The sequence below is a fragment of the Panicum virgatum genome, chromosome 5N (genome assembly GCF_016808335.1).
Source record: "Panicum virgatum strain AP13 chromosome 5N, P.virgatum_v5, whole genome shotgun sequence".
In the NCBI taxonomy this organism is placed as follows: Eukaryota; Viridiplantae; Streptophyta; class Magnoliopsida; order Poales; family Poaceae; genus Panicum; species Panicum virgatum.
The window spans coordinates 4,030,678-4,040,662 of record NC_053149.1 but is presented as its reverse complement, the minus strand read 5'-3'; positions in this window follow the sequence as shown (position 1 = coordinate 4,040,662).

Here is a 9,985-nt window from a genome sequence, read left to right as displayed (position 1 = left end):
AGTTTCACATTCTACGAGGAGCCAGTTGCAGAGATGTTGCGTCTTCCTTAGTGGTTGCAGTGTGTTTAATGAGCATTAACGGGAAGATCAAGCGGCGGAGTGGTTTTGGAACTATCATTGCCAAAACCAGGGGGCATGTGTTATCGCCGTAAATTAACAGGATTAATTTATGGGCCGAAGCAAGATGGGCTTAAAGCAGAAGAATAAGAAGGCTTGTAAATTGGCTCCTGCGTGAGCATCTGGGCCACATGGGCCATGTATCCTTAGATTTAGATTAGAGATAGAGTCCGATCGGGACAAGATTAGTTTAGATTGTTTCCCAAGTCTCCGGATTATAAATATGTACCCTATGTTATTCATGAAAGAAAGAACGTCATCACGTCTCGCAAACAACAATCTCGGCGCATCGCCACCCCTAGTCCTAGGGTTTCATCCAAGTAAGCGCCATGCTGCCCTGATCGCTTCTCGCGATCAGGGCAGCGTTGTTCTTGCTTTTACCTTGGTATTACTCGTACTGAAGTGTTTTTGATGGCGAGTAATGCTAGTTATCTTGATGTTCATAGCATGACTTTTAGTAGATCTATCGTGCCTTGTTGTTTATCATCTACGAATATCATGTTGTCTCTGTGCAGTCACGTTTCAATCTTATGCTAGTTCTTGTCATATATGATTAGTTGCACAGAGGCGACACCCTGCTTCTTTTATGTTTAGTAGATCTAATCTGTTACGGTTTGCTCTTATTCTTAAGAGTTGGCGTAATATCTGCTAGGTTAGGCCTTGCAAACGGGTTGGATGATCCGGTGGCGTGTTAGATGCTTTATCTTAGTCTTTACAGAGAATTGATCCGGGAATCGGCTCTTGCTAGTTCTTAGGCCTCTGTTTTGGGTTATGGTTTAGTTATCTGTACGTTTATTAGGCTCAATCATGTGTAGGATGTTCCGGTCTAGCAGTGAAGCTTTTATCGTTATGGATTAGATCAATTAGATTTAATTGAAGCAGCTTTATAGTTATTCGCTTTAATCATCAATATCCGGATGCAACAGATCACATCTGACACCGGGACTCGATCGGCTCTTTAAAGCCGATGCAAGAGTCGTCCCGGGGAGCCGACTACGGTTCGGACTTACGTTTCCACGTGTTTGTGTATGCAGGTCAATCATCGCAAGCACGTCCGCACCTTCCTGATCGGGTATAGGTCATGTGGCACGCCCTGCGTCTTCACAAGCCGCGGCGCGTTGCTGGAATTGCGGGCCGTTGACGAGGGAGCAGTGCCTGCCAGCGCCCCGGCGACCTCCCGGCTCTTCGTGTTGCCTGTCGCTGCTCATCGGTGGGTTTCGACCGACAACGGAGGAGAAGGCGAAGGGGGCCGCAGCGGAGCACTCAAGCGCCGGGAGCAGCACGCCACCGCCTTGCTTTGGGGAGCTGCGCGCATATCTTAGGGGGGAGGGAGAGAGGAGCGAGCTTGAGGAGAGGGGCGCAGATCTGAGGGGCGGCGGTGCTCATGTGGCCGGGACGGGGAGGGGTGCGAGAACCCGCTGGATCTGAGGAGGCTGGGGGAGGGAGACTGAGGTACTAGGGTTTCTGATGGGGTGATTTTATATTATAGAGGGTATGATTTTAACCATCAGATCCGTGATGGACGGCTAGCGGAAGTTGGGCTGTTTGGGCCGAGCGGCACCTTTGGGCCGCACTGCTAGGCTGCGGGGCGAGCTGAGCAGCACAATTCTAAGTTATTTTCTAACTCCTTTTTAATAACTAATTAAGATATATTTGCTAAGTAACTTATAATAACAGACAACATCTAAGTTGTATTGTAGGAGTTTCAAAAATTTCAAAACACAATTACTATTTTTAATAGTTTAAATAAATTTCTGCAAGTTTATTGAAAGTAATTATAATTTAAACTACATATATATCAAAAACTGCTTCAAAATTTGGCAAAAATATTTTTTAATTATATATGTTATATTATAGCTCGAATCCTAAAAATAAATGAAAAATTCAAATATTTGCTAGCGATAATTGGAACTTCTACTCGCAACCCTGTTGTAAAATATTTGTAATAATATCTAAATTTGATCAAATAATTATAAAAATTGACATGATAACATATTTTTGGTCCATAATCTTGCCACAAAAAAATAAATAATTCTAGTAAAGTTGGACCATACATTGTTCATAAAAGGATGCATCTCTCACTTAATTTCTTATAACTCAATTGATACTTTGAGATTTGAGTAACTCATTATATTTTCGAACTCGTACGGATCTCAAATTTGGACACAAGCTTATGTTGACCATGATAATAGAAATTGTGAAGTTAAATTAGTTATTGTTATTTAAAAATATGTATTTCTATTCTATGCTTAAATGAAAGAAAACAAGTTATATGAAGAAGATTCAAGAAATCCTAATTGACTTACAAAAAATGCAACTAAACGAAAGAGCATGATTTTAGAAAAACTTAGGAACAAGAATCATCAAATTTGGAGTTCATACGCAGGAGAAATACCAGTTAAAAATTTTAATTTCGAATTAAAAAGAGAAATACCAATCATATTTGTGTTCTTCAGTACTAACATTGCCCACGTGGCATGACATATTAAAAGAGTTTTAATGCTGAAAAAACTCATGCCCCATCTTTACCTCAGCTAGGTCGCAAGTTCGATTCCCTGGGAGCACAGGTTTTGTTTCTATTTTCCAGAAATACAACGATTATTTAATGTGTACTAAAATAAATAATGCGCTGGTCAACCACTTCTGCGTTACCAGCCCAGTGTTGACTCTTCAATGTTTCTATCCGTGAAGGTCGCTGTTCGAGTTTAATTTTTGGCAGTTTTTTTTTTCAAATTTTCAGCTATTTTTAGTTTTATTACTCTGCCACGTGGTGTGTAGAAATATTATTATAACAAACCTTGGCATGAAGAAAACCGTGGTCTAGTGGTAGGTGCTGTCCACTCCTCATGTGCAGGGTTCGAACCCTGTCTTTGTCGCTATTTTTCACATTTTTATGAATCCTCCCCCCTCCAATTTTCCTTTTCAATTTTCTGTGGCCGAATGGGTTTGCCTCCTTTTTGTAGTGGTATTGCTCCACTGTATTGTCTCCGTGACCTGAGTTCGAAGCTCGCTACACCACATGTCTCCTTTTTGTCCGAATTAAAACACCAGATACTTTAGTATATAAACTGTATAATCAGGTATCACCATAAAAGAAGATGCAGTGTCGTGGTCAGGTGGGCGTGTTTTATTGTGGAGACCTGGGTTTGATTCCCTTCGTTCCTTAATTTTACCCCTTTTTTTTCTTTTTCTCAGCCATCCGTTTTTTCCCCTGCCGCCGCTGGTAGTGGCCATCATTTTTTTTGTTTTTTCCCTACCGCAGCGGGAGGAAGCAGACTGAGATCACAAAAATGTTGAACTATGATGATATTTTCTATCACTATTGTAGTTAAGTATAATGTTAAATCTGTGACAATTTTTATATTCACTTTATGACGATATTAGGGGTCTGTCATAGAATCTGGGCCTAAAGTCAAGCCCGAATGGGCTATTAGCGTATCTGTGACGTTCTCTGAAAATGTCACGAGAAATTTGTCACAGATTAAATAATTTCATGTAGTGTGGGGGTGGGGTGGGGGGCTCATTTTCCTTTCTTTTCTCTCTCTTTTTCTTCCTCTCCTTCATTTATGGTTGAAAATTGTGTGGGGGGGGGGGGGGGGGGGGGGGGCGGCTGCATGGGGGCTCCTGCCCCCTACTCCCATGGAGCCCCCCTCCCCCAGCACCCCCTGCATCCGCCCCCTAGTGAAGTTTGGAGGAATGATAAATATCACGAGGATGAACATCAGGGACAGAGTGAGGCAAAGCTTCCTACCTGTCATCAAACAGGGTGAGTCGGAGTGCTCCCGCAACCGTGCTGACAATAAGTGCCGGCAGCCGCACTATTAGAGGGGGCGCCCACGCCGGAGCTGCCTCGCCGCCGTGGAGACAAAATAAATTCAAGCTCAACCTAGAGGCGGATGCAGAAATTGGAGGTAGAGGCGTATTGAGAAATTAGAGATAGGGGGCACATCTCCCTTCTCCTTTTTCCAGGCCCTCCTTTTCCTTTTCATCTCTCCTTTTTCTCTTCCTCTCTCTCCTTCGTCCCTATAGTTTTCATGGCGGTGGGCACAGTGAAGGAGGGAGACGAGTTGGCGCGGGCAGAGGGGAACAGCGGCGGCGCCCCCCCAACCCCCACGCTGGCTCCACCGCTGGCCCAACCCAAGGGCTCAAAAAACACATCATGAAGGTCGAAATGCCAAGCACGGTGATTGTGGAGATTTCCAGATTATCCGTGGCTCACAATTGTAGTGTGTGGCCCGGTCGCGAGTTAGGTTTCAAGATTTGGCGCGGAGACACATTACTGATCAGAGATATTGATCCCTCACGTGTAATTTCTGTCCAGTGCTAATTTCTTTTGAAATGGGTTTCCAAAGCCATGGCCTGACTCGCAGCGTCACTGTCCATGGAGATACCTTAGGTCAGGTTTGTTTTTTTAGTTTTAGTCATAAGTTCCATCACATCGTATGTTTAAACACTAATTAGGAGCACTAAACATAGACTTATTACAAATCTAATTTCATAAGTCGTGACTTAATCACAAGATGAATCTATTAAGTCTAATTAGTCCATAATTTGACTACTAATTGCTATAGTTACTATTTGCAAATCATGCATTAATTACTTAATAGATTCATCTGGAGCCCTAATTGCAATTTATGTAATTATTTTTATATATATTAAATTGACATCCAAACATTTAAGTTGACATCTGAAACTTCAATGTGACAGCTACTTAAAGAACCAAACGAGACCTTAGCCATCTTCCTGTGACCGTGTGGCGTGTGTACCCGATGAGGCAGCTCTGCATGGTGGGCTGCCTCGGCATCAGCGATAGGGATGACAATTCCACCCGCCGATACGGGTATCCGCGGATTTTAGACCGGACGGGTGCGGATCCGATATTCCAACTGTTGGTGGACCCGCACCCGCATATTGCGGGTGCGGTTGTGGGTTTGAGATTTCACCTATGGGTGGACCCGCATCCATCCGAAAACAAAGAAACCTCAGTCCACCCTGTTTAGATAAGGCCCAACTAAACTATCGTAACTATAAAATGAGCACATAAATTTATGAATTTGTTGTTAGTTTGTCCTTATTACTTTGAAGTTATGAATTTATTGTTAGTTTGCCCTTATTACTTATACTAATATACTGTTTGACTGTTTAAATTGATGAATTTGTGCATTTTTATTATATCTGTTGCCACACCCGCGGGCACTTGAAACCCGCTCGAAACCTGCAGGTGCGGGTCTGGATGCAGGTGCAGAATGCACCCGCAGGTCGGCCTGCGGGCGGGTTTTTCCTAACCCCGAGGGTTTGCCTGCGGGTGGATTTTCGCCAAACCTGCACCCGCCTCTACGGGTGCCATCCCTAGTCGACAACAAGGCGGTGCCACTCGCGTGTCTGCCTTTACGTGTGCAGTAGCCTCTGCTTTTGCTACTTCTTGTTGCTCGTAAACAGGTTTGGTTTGGGGGTAGCACACGTAACACAAATTTTGACCAATAATTAGTGGTACTAAACAAAAATAGTTTACAAAACTAACTCCACAATCCCTGCGCTACTTCGCGAGACGAATCTAATGAGGCCTTTGTCCGCACGATTAGAGGTTGGTTATTGTAGCATTACTGTAGCCAATTATTAATTAATTATCGTCATTAGATTCGTCGTGAAAAGTTACATCTATCAGTGAAAAAGTTTTGCAAATAAACTTTGTTTAGTACTCTATGTATGAAAAAAAAGTTGCCCTAGGAAGTAGCATGGGCGAACCAAACGGGCCAGGACCAGAGCATGTGCATCGAGGAGAATGCACGGTGTCTGGTGGCCATCGACGACTTGAAGGTGTACATGGACATAACGGAAGAGGATGTGGAAGACGAGTACCGCCGGGCAGGCAAGCTCCACAAGTACGATCCAGAGATGGAACTGAAGAAACGCTACACCAGAGTCGCCAAGAAACATCCGCCGCCGGCCGGCTTGGTCCCGAGATGGACGAGTATCTCAAGCTCATCGAGGACGAGGAGGACTAAGACCAGCCGATCGGAATATAAGTCATTCCGGACGGTCAGAATTGCGTCAAACATGTAGGAGAGTACTCCATTTCGGTAATCTTAGATGATCTGTTACTTGTTAGTTGAGATATGGTCCTATGCTATCTTGGATTCGTAGCATGTCAATCGATGATATGCCTAATAAATATAGTGTGTTGATGCAGACATGGCCCTGTTTGTTTCCGCTTATAAGCGGATTCTAGGTGGAGAAAAGCAAGAAGCCCACCCAAACGTCTCGATTAAAATCGGATTTTCTGGAACGCCGCTTCCGTGGGAATCACAGAGACAACGTGAATCACGATTCTCACCAACGCGTCGCACGAGCCATGCACCCCAGAATCGAGGGGATTTTCCTCCCCTTACCCCCGATACCCCTTCTTCCCCGAGCGCCCTCTCCCTTATCGAGCGATCCCTGCCCCCGAGATCCGCCGCCGCCCTACCGCTGACACCCCCTCCTGGCGCTGCTCCCCTTCTGCGCCGCCGGACCCCGCCGTCGGGCCCTTCTGGGCCGCCCTTCTGCGCCGCCTTACCGCCGCCGACCAGCGCAGCCTTCTGGTGGCGAGCCGGAGCCTCCTTGCACGGGAGGAGAAGCCCACGACGGCACCTGAAGAAGGAGCCTCCTTGCACGGAGGAGAAGCCCACGACGGCACCTCCTGGCGGCGAGCCGGAGCCTCCTTGCATGTCTCTGCTGCAGCTGGAGAAGGAGCAAGCCGCCGCCGCCTGATGATGCAAATCAATCAAGCTCTCAAATCCAAGCTCCATGCCATGTCCGTGTCGATGCTGCTGCTAGTTGCTAGGACCTTGGAGAATTATGTTCGCGTGTGTGTGCTGCGCTTGTACTGGTAGCTGGTAGCTTCTTCTCCGATGGCTCTCCTCTTAGTACTAGTCTGTTGTTTAATCTAATTGTATTCACCATTTATGTACTAGTAGTCTATTTGTGATATTAATCTATTTGATCTAATTATGTAGTCAAGATACTAAAAAAAATATAAGAATTATTGAATTCTTCTCGTATTCAGCAAAAAAACGAGATATCATCAGCCTCAAGGGTATTTCAGACATTTTACCACTCAACTCAGAGAATCGGGTCAAAATAATCAGGATTGCCAAACACCCAGCTTATCCAGACAGTCGATTCTCCAGACAGCTGGCTTATCTTAAAATCCTGATTCTCAGAAAAGCAAGATGCAGAAAAGCGGAAACAAACAGGGCCAGCTTCTTTGTTCTCATAACCAACTACCACAAGTACGAGCTAAATGTCAACCGGGATTTTTGCTTTCTTCATTGTTGGGTGTCTTTTGTCATCGAATTTTACCATGAAACTCTGTGATTCTTTAGAATCTCTGATGAATTTACGGTTCATTTGTATACTTGCGAGAAACTTCCCTTCCTTAATGCATGCCACTTTCTGAATAGATGGCATTGCAGGATGAGAACTTAATTGATGCTCCTGTCGAGCAGCAGAAGTGCGCATTGCAGTTGATATGTCAGTTCATAAGAAAAAGGCTTTTCTCTGCCCAAAAAAAATGAAAAAGGCTTTTCATGACTACTTGAGTCCAATTGGAGATTTGCAATTTCAAGTTTACAACCAATTGAACTAACTGTTCTTTTTACAGCCTCTTCAGCGCGATCTTGTGTGCTGACTGGTAAGTAGCTGAGCGTTGTGCTTCTGCCTCATTCAGAAACAGACGTTTCAGTACTTCACACAAGTCGCAGTAACGTTTCTGTGAACAATCAGGCAATCCTGTGGAGCCATCAAATTAACAACAGCCAACCATTCAGAAACCTTTTGTGATCACAAAACCATTTGCTGCAACGAGAACATAATTTAGTGCTAGTGATTAACATCAAACTAACATCGCCTTGGGCAAAGTTGAAGAAGATATTCTTTGTCTGACGGATCAAGATTTAATTCGCATTGACTCCACCTATCTCAATGATCAGATCAAACATGTCTATCTACATACTGACAGGATTTCTCGCGACGAGCAACAATATTTGATCGAACGAAGAGCAAAAACACATGATCCGCAGGGGACGAACAGCAAAAACACATGATCCGTAGGGGCGCCACGCGCCTAGGGATTCAGGACCACCCAAAGCGTCTTCCAGCTCCACCAAAACCGCGTAGGCTCCACAGGGCCCAGGAGCTTGTAACATCCCGCCTCCCATTCCCGGTTAACCAGACCAAGCACGTTTAATCTCGGAGTTCTTTAAAGATCGGTTTCTGGAAAAAAAGTTACAACTTAATGGTATGAGTATCCTATTAATCCTATTAAGCTCTAGGCCGGAATGTCACAGAGCTGTGACCGGAGGTGTCGCCGTAGTGGCCTGCCCAGGTCTGCCACAGCGGGTCAGCCTCTAGGCCCAGGGGCGCGCGCCGCAGAGAACGAAACCCACATTGGCCATGCTGTGAAGCTCGCGGAGACCGACGAGCTCGCGGCGGGCGTCGTCGAGCACTACGGCGGCGTTCCACGTCATCCCAGTTGATCGCATCGCCGTTGCCTCTCTGAAGGCTGCGCACCACGCGGATGAACGGGGAGAGCTTCCGGTGGGCGGACTCCAAGGTCCCCAGATTGAAATTTAGTGGCGTTTCACAGTGACATTTTCGGTGACATTGAGTCATTGACATGTGGCACCTATATTACGTGGGTTCCACATGTCAGTGACTTAATGTTACCGAGAATGTCACCGTGGACTGTCACCGAATCCGCGTCCGGCGATGCGCAAGAGTGTGGGAGCGGAACAGGCGATCAGAGAGTGGTGAATGGGAGCCATTAAAAATTCTCCGAGACAACAAGCTTTATGTCCCAAAAATCAATCCGAGCCATCTCTCTTCTAACTGCCAAGTTGACACAGACCAATTCGTGACCAGCTCACCCTAGGAACACTTAGAAAAAGCTCGACGCAAAGCGAAAAAAAACGAAAAGCAATTTACTTGAGCAAGGCACAACACAAAGTGGAAACAACAATTTACCAAAGTGCCGACAGAGCTTTCAAAAAAAAAAAACTTACGCTAAAGAGCTTACTTCACTAGGCATGTAAAGTTTCCATAATAAATAGCAAAGCTTAAAGTAAGATGAAGCAAAGCTTAACGAAAAAGTCGATCCAGAGTTTTTCAAAAAGGACTAGAACTAATTACTGCAAAACCAATTTAAACTTACTTGATTGAGCATGCAAAAACTAGACAAGAACTAATCAACACGAGTCAATTAAGCAAGCAAAGGCTAACAATGATTAGCGAAAGCAAGCATTAGAAAACTAGTCTAAACAGTGAAGCATGGAATAGTTTGCGAGTGCATGATTTAAGAAACAAAAGTTAATTAACTTTGCTTAAACAGGTGAGCAGAATAGAAGCGCAGAGCTCACTGTGCTGTCTTGCTGTTGTTTTGCTGGACCTCCTTCACTCGTGGATGCCGCCTGATTGCTGGGCGCTTTTTTCATTTTTATATTAAAAAAAATTCAAAAATATATGCCGAATATGAAAATTTTCAAAAATGGGTGCCTGTCGCCTCCCTAATGGGCGACATGGTGCCTGTCGCCCATCCATTAGGGAAATTTTCATTTGATCAATGTATCTTGCTCTATTTTAAATACCAGTTTAATGCACTTTTATTTAAATCTCAAGATCCATCCTTTGGATGCATGTCATCTTTGGCCAGAGTGTTGCATATGGTGAGCATAGGCTTGTACAAAATTGGTAGGCCCAGAAAATATTTCTAGAATAAGTTTTTAAATTAGATCTTGCAATATGTCTAGTTTAAATGGATTATTTATCCATGCTGCTATACTGAGTATTAGAAACCATAACTTTTACAGTACCATTATTTTATTTCCTAACA